Genomic DNA, 15,842 nt, shown 5'->3' with positions numbered 1-15,842 from the left:
TTTGTCTGCTCTGTGCCCAACTCTTTTCATTATGGAAGAGCTCCCTACACTACCATTTGCTTTCTTTTTCAGGTCATAAACTCATTTCCATTCATAATGCAAAAAAGGAGTAATACAAACCAAGGCATGCAAAACTACATTTTAAACCAAAATAAGCCTGTGGAACTTAGGACAAGTTGGAAATGTTTAAACATTTTTCACTAGAGTTAGCAGCTTGAGCAGTATGAGAAAATTCATGGGAATCTATGGATTTTTATGATTTTCCCCATATAAAATTGGTTTTGAGTAAGCTCATTTAAGGGAATGAAATAGTGCATTTTGGCAAAGAGCCTCTGCATGATACATATTTATACTTCTGTGCAATATAATGCATACCTTACAACCAAAATTATATTTTTCATTGCAATATTTTATATTGTCAAAAATATGAATTTCTGGGGATTTAATTTGATTTTATTTAGAAGTGAAAATAGATGGAATTCTATTTTTTTACAGGATCTGGTAATACCTTTTTTCCCCCTCCTTGTTGCTTTCCTGGTGAGCAAGCAATCAAATTTTAAAAGGATAATCTTTTCCCAACCTTTGGCTATAGTTAACAATGCTACTTAGAGACAGCAGTTTAAAAAGTTACTTTGAAAAGTATAATTGATGCAGCATGAAGTGAATCAGGAGGGCAAAGTTGATGTGCAGATATTAACATAATCTGCTCCTCACATTCCAGAGGAGTTCACATTCTTTCCCAGCATGTAATTTCCTTATTAAAAACACTTCTACCTTTCCAGTACAGCTCTTTCTTGGATGCACAAATGACAGCCTTTACATCCTGAAAGACACTCTGTAGTCTTCCCTGCTGTCATAGCCTGCACATTTGGAAGAGGAAAATGCCCAAGTTTGGGGGTTCTTTTTGCACAAGGAGCAGTCAGCCAACAGCAGCCTCCTTCATGCAGCTGTTTCTACATACATACAGAGCCAAGGGCATGAATAAACCTTTCAGCTTTCTCATAACATGCAAACACGCTCAAATCAGTTCTGCATTAGATTACTGATCCTCATTTATGATACTGCCTAGAAACATATGAGAGTGGTTCAGAAGAGATGCCTTTTATTTTTAAGTTTACTTAATTGTTTGAATAAGCAGACATAAAAGGGAAAGGGCAAATGAGTTTGTTCTCTGAAGGGATGAATGCACTGCTAGCTTTCCAGTGGGGCACATTGTTTTCCATTGTTTTCTCTGTACTGCAGACACACTTGTGAAATTACAAAATTCCAGAATAAAGTTAAATGTTTAGAAACCACCTAATTTGGGCTCATGATGAAGCTTTCAGGTGCCTATTATTAGTACAGCCATTTTCCAAATCTGACCATGCACTTCTGAGATGAACCAGTCTTGAAATACCTCATTTTTCCATGCTCCACACAGAACCAAGCAGTCACATCTGTGATATCTCACTCTCAAAAACCACACAGCAACTTTCTTCTGCTGCTTCAAATAGCCTCTGCATTCAGCATGGGCACCAGTGTGTGAAGAGGAAGGGACAGAGAGATGTGAAAAAGGAGAAATGAGTCAAGTGTGGTGGGGTTCCTCCCTCAGCATCTCTGTTGGATTCCTACCTGGAGATTACACAATCAGAAAGCTCAGCAGCACTTCCCCATATCTCCAGCTGTATTCACATGGCACATAGGTCCTGCAATTGGATGTGGTTATTTGTCAGCTAGACATGTCAGAGGAGATCCCATAGGTAGGATCTCCTTCCTGCCAGCTGTTTTCCAGAAATGGAGCCAGTGTTAATAACAGGAACAGGCAGAGCAGCGGCTGCTTGGCACATCAGAAATGAGGCCACTTGCATTTAAGAGTTTATAAATGGATTCAGTTTTCTAATTTCAGGACCTACATTTGCAGGAAAAAAATCCTAATTCATCGTATGGCTTTCATTTTTAACCTTTCTGTAGATGTGCAGATCTTTAATTTTCAGTTCTGTGCATACACATTATAATCTCTCTAAGTATAAACCAGACTTTATGGTCTTCCTATATATAAATTTAGAATTCTCTGATCAATGTATCTTTCATATGCATGAAAGAACTACTCCACATGCTACTGCAGACTCCTACATTTGCCTGTTCTTTTATTCAGCTGTATTGGATTTTCTTTTTTTTTTTGAGCAGTCATACTCCTTTGACAGTACATAGCTGTCATGGTTCTGTCTCACAGGTTTCTATACATCAGAGACCAGCTTTAAAACTATTTTGACAGGTTAAAAGCTGGGATTTTTCCAGGGACAGGATGGAGAGAAGCAGGAATGAGAGAAGTGAAAAAGAGTATTCCTTGACACCCCCTAATCTCCTCAGTGCAGATGGCACTGTCATTTCCAAGTAGCTTCTGTGCACAACAGCCACTGCGAAAGAGTGAAAGTTGGAACGCTGAAAATAGTCTTTTTTTGGGAGAGGAATATACATATCAGTATGTTCATCTATCCAATATGCCCAGCTGTGAATGCACAAGCAGACAAATGAGCAAAGCTTACCTTCCCACTTCCTCCCCTTGTCCATTCACTAAAATTAATTGTTCCCCAAGATGCTGTAGGCCACATTGTTAATTATTGTCTCTCTCTTCTGCACCTGAGGCATCACACTGGTTTAGAAAACAGCCTGCAAACAGATGGAGAGCTGCTGGAGATGAATCTGAAGGTACGTTGGGAAAAAAAAAAAAGGATACAGACTTTATGATACTGCAGGCTCAGATGGTCTATTAATTTTCAATAATATTCTGGAAAGGAAGGAGGTCTCTACATGTTTTTAGGCTTAATTTGTTTTCACAAAAGGAGTTACAAGAGCCAATGACTTTTATGATTTCATCACAATCACTTACGTTTAAAGAATATTTATGGGAAAATACTCCAATCACCCCTGCACCAGCCTTGCTGTTTGTCAGACAACCCTTCCCCACACAGGCAGCTGTACATGCACCCTGCCTGACAGGACCAAGGCTGCCTGTCTTGCAGACCAGACAGAAATGCCAGCTTGAAGAGGATGCTGCATGCAGCCTCTTGCCTGCTGCCTTAATGCCACTGGCTCATCCCCAACACCAACCCCAACAACCTGATTCTGCCACCACGTTGTCACAGAAAGCCACAGCAGCCTGGGGCAAAGCTGTCCTTCACATGCCCAGCCTGCCTCCATCCCACTTGCAAGAGGCAATGTCCTGATGCAATCCCAACCAAAGTGCTTCTCTCTTTGATCCAGTCTGACAATTAACAAAAAGCCACTGCAGTTGTTGGCATTGCCTCATTTTTCACCTTCCCAGGCTGAGGATCAAAGTTGGTACAACCATAACAAGGAGGCAGGGATGCCTCTAATGGTGCTCAAAGCTGTCCTGTCCTACTGAGGAGGGCACTGCAAAGGGACACAAAGCAGAGGCATCCAGACCTACCTGATGTGCACCATGCCAGCTTCAAAACAGGTAAAAGGGTTTCCCTTTCATAAGTACTTCAATGTGATCATTTTCTGTGTAAAAGTATCCAAGAGATATATCCAAAAACCATAAGCTCTTCTAATAGAGCCATCTCACTCTCTTCAAAGGGAAAACTATTGCTGCACATAAGGAACAGTTGCAATTTCTAAATGGGGAAAAAAGCCTTTCAGACTTGGCTGTAAGTTCAGCTCTGAACATTAGCCAAATTACTTCAGAAAGGCAGTGAAAAAGTTATTAATAGATTTATCCAATGACTATCCAAAGGAATGCAGATATTTTAGCCAAGAAGCAAGAAAAAGCAAATTAATTATACCATGACCAGCCCTCTGATCCATATAGGAACAAGGAAGAAATGGTTATACCTAAAATGCAGTGGCCACCCTTCCTTTTTCAGTGTTGGCATTGTGCATATTTTGTGGAGCAGAGTCTACTTGGCAGAGATTGGTGCACAATTTGTCGTGTGTTGTACACAGTGTGTCAGGCTGCTATATGAATGTGTAAAGGAACTCTGGAACTTAAGTATGGTGTCATTTCCTCCAGTACCCAAATTCTGCATATAAGTATTTTGCAATCGAGCAGAGATTCTCAACTGCCATAACTTTGTTAAATTCTTGGTATAGAAACAACTAAATGCATAATGCATTGTATATGGTTCCATACATTTATCTTAGATAACTAAATCTACTGTCTCTCACTATTAAAAGCTCATCAAATATAATAAATATGTCACAAGAATCAGTCTGTATCACTATCACCTGCAGAGGTTAATACACAGTATATTGTTGCATGACCTTGGGATTCCTAGTCAAGGATTCTTAATCTGCCTTTTCTCCTGTTCTTCAGATGGTGCAAAATGTGAACATTCAAAGCTGGTAGGGCTGAATATGTCTGTAACTCCTTCTCTCTTTGCAGAGGCAGTATCAAGGCCTCAGGCACTCCATCTGCCCCATGGGTAAGAGGTGGAGGTAAAGGTGATTTCTGCTAAACCATCTTCTCCCTCAGTGCTGCAGAGGATGAGATGGGTAACTGGCAGTGCTGGTGCTTACCCAGAGCACTGCAGACTTCCCAAAAGCAGTGCTGCAAATAATACCAGCAAATAATTTGATCTGGAAAGGACAATCTATTCCAATACTATTTTAGATTCCTTTCTTTCTTCAGTGAACCCATTGTTTTATTTTGGACAACAGTTCTTTGGTAAAATGCAATTGTGTTTAATGAATTGCTCTTCTGAGCTGTCACTGTCATTGTACCGAAAATTCAGGGCAATTTATTTGACCTGTAGCAGAGGTGTAAGACAAAAACTTTAGCTCTTCTCCATTCTAACAGGAGTGTTTGCTCTGGTAGGATTAGTTCACTGATGGGGGCTTTTGGCTATGGATAGCACAAAAGAAAGATTCCAGTATTTGGATACCTATCAGACACTAATGTTTGTAGGCTGGGCTGAGAACAAACTTGTCCAATGGTGGTGATACATCACAGATTCTTCTCTGGCTCTCATAGGCCCAAGGATGCCTCTTTCATTTCTGCCTTTTATGAGGCAAAATGAGAAAAGATCTATGAAATCAATTCACACTCTCAAAATGGTGCTTTAGTCATGGGTCACACAATTAGCCACATCTGCAAAGCGGTACATTTGCTGATTGCTAAATTCTCACCTCAAAGAACCTGGGCTAAATTTTAGTTTAAACACCTTGGTACATGGAAAAAATGTTGCAATTGCACACCTAAATGCCAGGTATTGCAGTGAACATATGAATAAAGGAAGGTTTTTTCCTCTGGAAAAAGAAAAAGGTTGTGGCTGAAGGTTCTGGTCTGTTCTGTATCATTTGTATCCCCCCTTGCTGTTCCAAGATATTTCTATCCTTCAGAGCCACAAGATATTTCTGGGAAGAACTGCATCTCAGCCAGACTTTATCTGTTACTTTTAACTCACACTTGATACAAAAACCTTTTACATCCCAACAAAATACGATTTTGCCTCTAGCATCAATTATCATTCATCTGGCTTTTGAAGAAGTTGACAGGTCTGTATTGTCCTTGCTCTCCTTTTTCATGCATCTTGAAAGATATTTGCCTTTCATTCACCTCATGGCACCTCAACATCCTCCTCACTTCTCAAAGATATCTGCTAACAAGGCTTTCAGACATCATCAACCCGCTTTTAAAAATTCAGCAATGACACCCATAGGTGCAACCTGATTTAAAATTGTCTTAGCCAGTTCCTGACCCCTTATGCTGCTAAGTAAGGTTACAATTTACCCACAGACTACGTCTGTATACATGTAAGGCCGGGTGCAGTTACACAAGTAAAATATGGTAAGCAGTCTTCTAGTTCTGATAATTAACAATAAGGCTTCAGCTAAAGTGCTGATATTTACAAAAGCTTGGGAGTTGTCAATAGACATCCCAGATTTTGTTGTATGTCTCAAATGGATCACTTGGAACACCCTTCTGTACAAGCCTGCCAATGACCCCAGTGACCTTGCTGAGCTCACTGAGAATGATCAGCCCAATGCAGAAAGGAAAAAATAGAAAGCAAAATCAGAATGAAAAACAAACAAACAAACAAACAACTCCTCTGTCATGGCAATTAGCAAAGCAATCTTTTGGGGGATGATGTCAGCTCAGGTTGGCATCTGCTCCTCGGAGGGGAAAAAACAAAGTGAATATCCGACAGGAGTGAAATGTTTTAGAAGAGAGGGGAGACTTGCTCTAAATTTCAAACAGGAGACATTGCTAAAAAGAAAGGAGAAAGAAAGAGCATGAGAAAAGCCTATGAGGAATGAAAAAAAGCTAACATGAAGGAAAAGGAAAGCAAGCAGGGAGGACAAAGTGAGCTCCATGAAGTAGTTCTATGAGGGGACCATGTCAAAAGCCAAAACCAGTGCAGCATTATAATGGCACCTTAGCAGAGGACAGAAATCCAACCCAATGGTAGCCAGGAGAGGACCCAGAGGTATTTAAAGCCTTCATTGAATGGAGGAACCATGAGCAAAACTGTAAGGAAAATAACAAAATTTGCACTAATGTCTCAAACACTCTCTCATAAAATCTGAACTTTCCCTAAATCAACACAGCCAAAATAGCTAAACTATTTGCAGTACTTACATGTAGTGCCTGCACCTGTGAATAAGAGTGATTATTAATTTTCTGTGCATAGGTCATGTAAAAAATCACGTAGTTTCTCTGTGATTTGGTTTCCCCATCTGTAAAGCTGCCACCTCTGCTTCATTAAAGGCAAAGAGGCAAAAAGTTGACAAGGAAGAATATAAATAAAGAAGGACAAAGCCGATGATTTAATGGCAACATCAGGCTCAGGTCCAGATTAAATTAAAAAGCTTATAAAACAGTGAAGCAGTTAACTGATATATTTTATTATAAAAACATAAGCATCTTCCAAAATATATCTGAAAAGTGAACATGACAATTCAAAGTGTCAGTATGAAATTAAATTCCTCTCTTTTCTGCAGGCATTCACAGGCTCTGCTTCCCTGTTGCCTCCCTTCTAGTAAGACTTTTCCCCTTCTTTACTCTTCCTAATTGCCAGGGTTTAAAGGACACTGAAGAGCACAGGATGGGTTCATTAGAATTGCAAAGCATCACTGCATACCATTTGCAGCAGGGCACCATTTATCTCTGTTGCCACACCATACTGTGAGGTGGCACCAAAAACCAGACGCTGCAGTCCAGAGCTAGGGAATGCTAATCATCCTACCTCAGACCCAAACCATGCAGGATTCAAGGTTAACTGTGGTGGAGAACATCTGTTCAAGGCAATAAATGACTCCCAAGGCAAACAGGAGTAGGCTTTAGATTTTTGACATGAACAGCTTCTTTCTGTTGGCTTGGAAGACCTGGGTCAAATTCTTGGCCATTTGTTTCAATCTCTTGGGTCTACATAACCAATTCTGTCCCCTTCCTTCAATGGAGGGCACAACAACCTCTCCTCAGACCTTTTGAAGGCGCCAGGTTGTTACCCATGGCAAAAATGAATACGACCATGTCTTTCTTTGCTTAGTTGCAGTGAAGTAACAATATAAATTACATCTCCTGCACAGACCTCAGCACAGCATCTATGCATAAATACCATCCTGTAGTTTAGCTAAAGGATCTGTCCAGCCAGTTGCCCATGTTCACCCTGTCCAGACTGATACCTGAGTTTAGTCTACCTCAGAAATTCTACCTTTCTATAAAATTTACTTTAAAAATATTTCTATTTTAATGTCTTTCATATTAAATGCCACACATGTGTCCTGTCTTACAGCAAAAATAAGCAGAACTGGAAAAGGTACTCAGTCAGCGCTACATTGTGGTGCCAAAGCACAAGTAACTATCAGGTTGCCAGATCTGAGACTCCACATTAAGTTACTTGCATTTGGTCTAAGTCTGTAGCCCTGCTCTTTTTGAAGTCTCCAGCAAGCCTGCAGTTAATTGCAGCAATAGTAAAATGTATTTTAGGGACCCACCATAAAGAGGTAGGCTGGATTATCTAATGACACATACGTATTTTACTAAATGTGTTACTTGTCAAGCTAATTAGTTACCCTGTAAATGAAAAGGTCAACCCTGCATAGCATTTGCATCTCATCTTTCTGAGTCAAATTTCCTGTGCATGGTAGGTGGAAAGAAATAAATTCTACTGAAGTTGTGAACTGCTGATAGGAGGAACAATTTGGCAGGCAGAGAAACATTTGAAAAAAGCTGTTCAAATCTGATCTGAAGCTAAGAACATGGCACATGTCCATCAGGAAGACACCAATCCCGTGGCCACCAGCTCCATATTGTACAATTTGTTTCAAATAGCTCTGCAGCCAAGCAATACATTGAAACTGTCAGTCACACTTTACACTTTTTCCACTGCTTCTGCTGCTCTTTACTAAGCCACATACGCAAATAGAGGAGAGACAAGGCTCATGAAATCACTCCACTGCACCAAGGTGCTACTTTTGACCCCAAATTGCCACTCTGTAGAGAAGAGTTACTTCACAAGCCACACTATTGTGTGCACCCTCCACTGTGTGTATATTTCCCCCTATTTCTACAGCTGGAGGAGAAATCCATCACAATATAACTATTCTACACCTGCAGCTCACTAATTTTAAAGCTCTAAGGGCCTTGCACATCTATAGCAGCCCTTTTCTTTTCCAACACCTTTGTCATTTACCCATATCTGAAGTATGAATAATTGGCACAATAACAAATGCTTGAGAGCTATGGACAAAGCCATCAGCAAGAGGTTAAAGAAAAAGCATCAGAAGCCTTCTTGGGGAATATCAAACCAAAACAAACAGAATATTTTAGGGCAGTCGGCAGATTAACCAGGAACTTTGGAATTTTTTCTTTTTCAGAGAAAGAGCCAGCTTTGTGTCTCAGTCGGTAAACATCCTATGCCAGAAAGGGATCTTCAGAGACTCTTTGTCCTTGCTAAAGGGCTTTACTTAATGGGGTGTTACATGAAAAAGCATATCTGTCTTTCAGGAAAATGTACCCTGCGGGCTCACTGAAACACTGGCAATATCTAGAGGAAAAAGAAAACCAGGATATGAAATATGTCCTGGCTATTCTAGGTTTAAATATATATTAAGTCACTCTGCAAGGACTGAAAACGCTGGTGTCATAAATTTCCCAGCAACCTGTGTGCATTAAGTCGATGTCAGGGGACCCTGCTCCCTTCAACAGGAGTCACATCTTCCAAGCACAGAATCTTGCTGTCAAAGGCTTGAGTCTTGCTTGCAGAAGCTGTCCCAGCCAGCTCTGAGCTCACTCTCCAGACAGGCTCTCCAGTGCAGGGAAGCCACGGGATCCTTACAGCCCCCTGCCATGGGCTGAGCCCCTGCAGCACTTCCACTGGGACTGACACAGGAGCTGGGAATTCAAAGCCCTTACACCTACATTGCAAATGGTTACATCATTCTTCAAATGACAGGTCCTTTGAAATACCTGAATTATGTTGGACTATTTCCTTTGTGAGTTCTTTGGTAAGAACTTCACACCCCACTTAGCTGGCCTATATATAACAGGAGTAAGTGGATTGCTTAAGATACAATATAAAGAAGTCTTAGCTTATAACTTGTATTTCAAAACCCTTCATTCTCCACATGTTTGAACCAAAGTTTTAAATTCAGAAATTCAGATGTACTTTTTTTTTTTCTGGTGCACGTATGAGCTTATGCATGGGTAGCACTAGGAATCAATTAGTCCATTTTAAGGGGAGTGAACACATACTCAGTTCTAGGCCTCAGAGAAGACACAGCCCCTCCATGTACTTTTCATCAGGCAGGATTTTCCTGAATCCCAATAGCAATTAATATGGCACTCATGTTCACCCTCCTCTACTCATGGTTCATCTAAGAAATACTTCCTTCTGGCTCTGAGTTACCCATTTTATGTGTCAGAAGGGATAATAATTCCTCTGTGTTACATCAACTTGATTATCTAGAAAGGAAAAGAAAATATTCCTGATTTTACTTGTAAGACTTGCACAAGAGAAATTTAGGAGATAGCAGTAAATTTTTAAATCTCTTTCTTGTATGATCCTGGCTAAAAGCTCTCTCTCTTCCCTCCTTTGATTTTGACTTGGTTCAAGAGTATCTGCCTTGTATGCAACAGTTGAAATCTTCTGGTACTATCAAAAATCCCACAACATGTACAATTGTGTAATTAATCTGAAACGGTTTTGGTGTTTGGAAGGCAAACATTCTGTGTCAACTTTAGCATTTTATGAGGAATATTGAAATTACCAGTGTTTACCTCAAGGACCCTAGTACCTTTAAACCCAAATTACCTTAGAAGCCAGTAACCAACAGTTCAATTTGGTACCTCTTCAACTGGTTCAGCCCTGTGCTGTGCTGATTCACCACACCAGCCCCAGCTGTCCTATTCTTAAATTGTTTTTTGTCCTGCTCTTTAAGATACAACTTGCACCAGAAAGAGAAAATGGGAACACCAGTGCAGACTTATTCTTAAAACAAATGCTCCCTTAATCAAAACCGGATGACTAACAAGCATAAAATTATGGCTCTAATACCACATATAATCGTTTATCTCATTGCAAAGAGGCATACATCATTTGCATTGTGTTCCAGTAGTGTTTTATATCCACTTTACCATAATCTAAATGAGCATGCACAGCACAGACAAATGGAGATTCAAGCCCATCTTATGCATTTGCCTGGAGAGCACAATGATGTTTGCTGTGTGTGCTTTTAAAAATCATGTTCCTATAAATAAATACATTAAAATGTAAAGACAAAACAGTGGGCAATCTCACTCTGAGCAGTTTTAATTGTGAGATATACTTTTCACAAAAAAGGGATATTTTTAAAATAGTTTTTTTCTGGACAGCAGTTTTAATAAATTATATTTGAAACTTGCATGAGCTATGGAATAGGTTTGTTGAAGAGAATTTAAACCTGTGGATACATCAGCTCAGCATGTGGGTACTGCCAACCACACTTACAGTTCAGATTAGAGAGTATTTTTCTTTTGCCCACTCCTCATTATCTGAGATGCACTGAACAGTCCAAGCCAGGGACTCAGCTTTAAGCAACTTTAAAACTTACCAAAATGGCAACTGCCAAAGTATGTATTTCTTTCCTTGAACTTACTTCTGCACAAAGGCTGTAAGAAGCTTTCACTTCTCCTTCTGCAGCATCCTTCCTATTCCCAAAACCACCACAGCTGAGAAGTTCAATAATGCATAGTCCTTCAGGGAGAGCAAGTATGGCTCCACATGACAATATTTGCAAGAGCTGATTCCAGCTCCCATGTATGACTTTACATCCTTTTCTGACCTTGTAGATCTGTGAGAAACTGGCACTTGAAATTCTGACATTTTTATAAGAGACAAGCTGATCTTATACCTAATTTTAGAGAGCTTTATAAAGCTCTTTTTCCTATTCACAAGGATAACTTGCTCAGCACAGCTGATCTTACTGTACAGAAGTATGAGGCTTTACAAGCAAAAAAACCTGCATACTAAAATGGCAAAATTCTATTTTGTATTGTTAAGATCATTTATCTGTGACATATGTGGCATGAAGATGAAAATATGACATGCTCTAAAGGCTTTATTGTTATTTCACTTGGACTGAACTGCATTGCTTATGCTCAATGCACCATTTGTGCAACATGCTTTTCTGATTCTGCCCACAACCTAAAGCTACCATCCAAAAATCAAGGGAGCAGTACAATCTTGACACAGATTAACCTCAAAAATAAACTGTAACTATATTAAAGAACTGTGAAATTCTACCTGGAGATTATTTGCTCAAAGAACAGGAACATGATAGAGATGGTAGGAGGATGTATTGAAAATGCCCCTGCTCGTCACAGGGGTGTTAGTCGAGGTGATCTTTAAATGTCCCTTCCAACACAAACTATTCTATAATTCTATGATTCTATGATTCTATGAATGATCCTCAGCAAAATAAAAGAGATAGATGGATACTCGGCACAGCACATTAAATGCTTCAGTGTTCAGCAGAGTATCATTCCTCTTTTTCCATCAGTCTGTCTTGTATGGATTTAGCACTTAAGAGAATAACTACATTACATATTTTACATGCAAGAACAGTAACTATATTACATATTGGAATAAGTATGTTTATATGTGGAAATTAAGGATTCTGTATTATTTATCTTGGTGAGCATCATGCAGGTATTTTATTATCTGTATGTCCCACTCTTATTGATTGACATTCAGTGTCCTGCTGCTAGGGGTGGGTTTAATTGTATTCCTCTAGTACTTTAAACTTTACTACTTCTTTCCTACCAGCATAATATTAAAAACATTATTTTTTTCTTTACACACTCATGTTTCTGCATTCATTCTAATTTTTTCCTGGAGAGTCTGCTCTCTTTCCAGTAACCCTCCTCTTGTATACCAGAGTGGTGTTCAGCTTTGACCACTAGTTCTGCATCATTTGTTTCCTCTCTTCTCACAAAGTATTCCCCTTTAGCTTACATGCTTTATCTTTTTTATCCTAAATTAATTTAAAATTCACTTCATCAGTTCTCGGTGTTTATCTCAGCTTAGCTTTTTAGACAAATCTAAAATTTGTGTGTGTCTACATATGACATAGTGTCAAGAGACTTATATATCCAAGCACAATCTGCCCTTTAGTTTACTTTCCTTTGGCTATTCAGGACTGTTCACACAGAAATATTGCCCACTATCAAGCCTGATTGCCTGGACTTTAAACAACAGCAATTGTTTTTCCATATTACACATCCACAGAAGCACAAAAAGTTCTGAGTTGGAAGGGACCCACAAAGATCATCAAGTCCAGTTCTTAAGTTAACAGGCCATTCAGGGATCCCACCCATGACCTTGGCCTTATCAGCACCAGTTGAGATAGCAACAGTTGAGATAATTCCATTTAATTCTCCCTCCAACTATCTCCAAAAAATACAGGAAAAACTACTACCCTCTTTCTGTCTTTTGATGTTTCCCTAGCTGTGAACAAGATGTGAAAAAAAAAATTCAAAAGGCTTTTCTTACTTTACCTTAATGAATTCTCTGGAATTTGTGAATGTCATTCATCTAGATCAGTTACCTTGTCAAAATGTAATGGTTCCATATACTTAACAGTGTGCTCTAGCATAATCATAAACCCTTTAATACCTTCTGTGGGAAAATACATTTTCATCTTCCAGATGTGACCTTCAGCTTTTGTCAGAAATGCTATACTATGAAAGAGAAAACACATTGAGTAAGCTGCAATATATTCTTTAGTAACAATAGCTCTTATTCATGTTGCTTTATGACCTGGCAAGCTAGGTTTGACAACTAACTCTACATATTCTATGCCTATAAAACCATTTCTTTTTATCATATTAATGCAATTAATTAGCATTATTATTACCAACAATAAAGGCTAAATTTTGCTTACCATCAATTTATCAATATCTTCGCCTTCCTTGTAGCTACAAGAACTCTCCCTTTTTCATTTGAAGCATTCTCTTCCTCTGTAAATAATTTCATTGAGTGTGAGGTAAAGTCTGGGTTATGTGGTCCAAGCAATCTAGCTTACACTTGGCATTCACACACTTTTCACATATGTGAGTCTACAGTTTGAGAGCTTCTACCTTCTGTATCAGACCATTGTACAGAACAGAACCATCTGTAGCTGTCTGTAATGACATATACAGAAAGAGGGAAATTCTAAATTTACTTCACACCACCAGACTTATGCATCTGATGTTGGGTGTTATAAGAGGGAGGCAAAAGTTTGCAGGCCTAACAGCACTTCTAGTAGTGGAGAGCACTGGAATAAGAGGATGCATAACACACATGAGCCTGTTCATTCATGTACAGAGCTTGGCCCAATGTGTATGATTTAACACACATGGTAAAACTTGAATATTCCAATTCAGATTTTTTCCACACTGCTCAGGTATGAAGCACCTGTCTGGTGCTTCACAACCTAAGCCTGTTGATAGATCATCTGTTATTAGTTTTATATCATTTCACTAAATCTTCCCTGACAAATGTTTTGTGGATATGCAGAAAGAGAGAAGCTGGGTGTATAAATGTACTCATGCCATGTACAGGGTCTGGAGAAACTAACTACACTACCAACAACAATGAAAGCATCAAAGCACACAAGGAGAAAGTTGTTATTGTGAAATCTTATATGTCACATCACCATACAAGACAAGCATTTGACTGGCCAAACTACAATACATACACACGTATGTGTGTACATATATATATATATATATATATATATATATATATATATATGTATATATATAGGCTAGATAACAAGCTTTGCATGGCTTTCTGCATAATTAGAGCATTACCTGAGCAAGTCCCTGTTTGAGACAGCTGCAATTAATGTAAGATTTTCCATTCCAAGCAGTGCTATTCCATGAATCTATGCCAGTTTGCACTGATCCCATTTGCACCTCCCATCAGTTCATGCTATCACCTTCACTGTGTGTCTTTTACTGCTACTGTGCCTTTCATCTGCAGATCACTTCCTTTTCATGTACTGTCATCTCCACCTTTTTCCTTAGAATACTATGTCACTTCACTGATTCTATATTTAAAGCTGGCAGCTCTCCCCATTTGCTTTGTCTAATTGGCTCTTAAAACCTTTTTCACAATGAAGTAACTAATTAAATTATTTTGATCAGTTTCCAAAATTTTCCTGAGGAAATGAATAATGTATCAGTTTGCATTACAATTTTCTTAGCTATTTCATTTAGGTAATTTTGGAGCATTTTTGCATTCATTGGGACAGCGATAAAGAAGCAAGCTTGGCTCTGTAAGGAAGCTGGCTTGGAAAACTGTTTCCAAAGAGTCATATATATCAGTCTCTACCTAAGTAAGATGATATAACTAAATTGTCCTTGAAGCATAGACTAGAGTGTTCCAAACCCATGGAAAATCAGGGTTACACTTACTCCTACTCCCACTCTGTAGCTCATTGAATTGTTAAATCTTTTATACATTCTGCCATATCTTCTGGGCAGAGTTTGAAAGTACCCATCCTCCCCAACAGTCTATATGCTGAGGAACTTTCCAGGTCAGATTGTGCTTGCAAAAGCAGAAAAAGGGGCTGAGACAAGATGTCCTCTTGAAAAGGCTGAGGAGGAGGTAAGAGGAATCACCACCTACTTCTGCTCTGGTTCCCTTTTAAAAGAAAAGATTGATTCTTCTATGTGTTTTTCTGTGAAGAGGAGGATTAAGTTCCTACTTTCATGGCTGTAAATCATGTGTGGAGAGAAATGCATGCAGAGAAATGCACAGTTAAGCACATAAGCCTCCAAGAGGGTGTGGATTTAAAACTTGAGTGAGTCCCCAGGGCTTAGCTTTTGCTGCCTCAGATGGCTCAGTGCTTAGGGCTGTGCATACCACTATAGATCATATACATTCTTTCTTTGCCCTTGTATAGGAAACATACAATGCCAACCCAAGGCCACAGGTTCTGCCACAAGTCTCCAAATATCACATGGTATCAAAGTCCTTGTTTGCCCAAAACTTAAATCTCTCTAATTTATCAATAATTTAATTACTTTCACACATGTAATGCTGTATGCCTCTGATCATTCAGACACATGAAATGTTTCACAGCTGGAACAGAGCAGGATATGCATGCAGGTATATGAATGTCAGCACTGCCAGGCAACATACTTACTGATGTAATGTATTTAAATCCTTCTGTACCAATGGACATCAAATCTGGCAGGTGCTGAAACCATTGATGTGTGCCTCCCCTGCCTGCTTCTGTGCCTTACCATTCCATGCATGACACATCAGAAACTATGCCTCCACCTGTTTCGTGGTTTTATGGTCTTGCTACAGCTCTGAATTTCTCTTCTCATCCACTGCTCCCATGACCACAGCCAGAATATTGCTCCC

General features: G+C 39.3%; 1 long non-coding RNA gene across 11 annotated transcripts in view; it reads right to left on the bottom strand.

Moving 5' to 3' along the window:
• LOC139591619 (uncharacterized) overlaps window positions 1-15,842 on the bottom strand; it is a 413,264-nt gene that overhangs the window by 264,603 nt on the left and 132,819 nt on the right. For 10 of the 11 annotated variants that reach the window (XR_011679695.1, XR_011679698.1, XR_011679700.1 and 7 more), the window contains exon 3: window positions 2,526-2,649. The exons of the other annotated variant lie outside the window; for it this stretch is intronic. This is a non-coding gene — a long non-coding RNA (uncharacterized lncRNA). The remainder of the gene's footprint in view (window positions 1-2,525; window positions 2,650-15,842) is intronic. 11 annotated transcript variants of the gene reach the window in all.

The sequence above is a fragment of the Agelaius tricolor genome, unplaced genomic scaffold (assembly GCF_023055355.1).
Source record: "Agelaius tricolor isolate 1412-34295 unplaced genomic scaffold, bAgeTri1.0.p SCAF_7, whole genome shotgun sequence".
In the NCBI taxonomy this organism is placed as follows: domain Eukaryota; kingdom Metazoa; phylum Chordata; class Aves; order Passeriformes; family Icteridae; genus Agelaius; species Agelaius tricolor.
The sequence above is the reverse complement of the archived record's forward strand: the minus strand, read 5'-3'. Positions and strand labels throughout refer to the sequence as shown.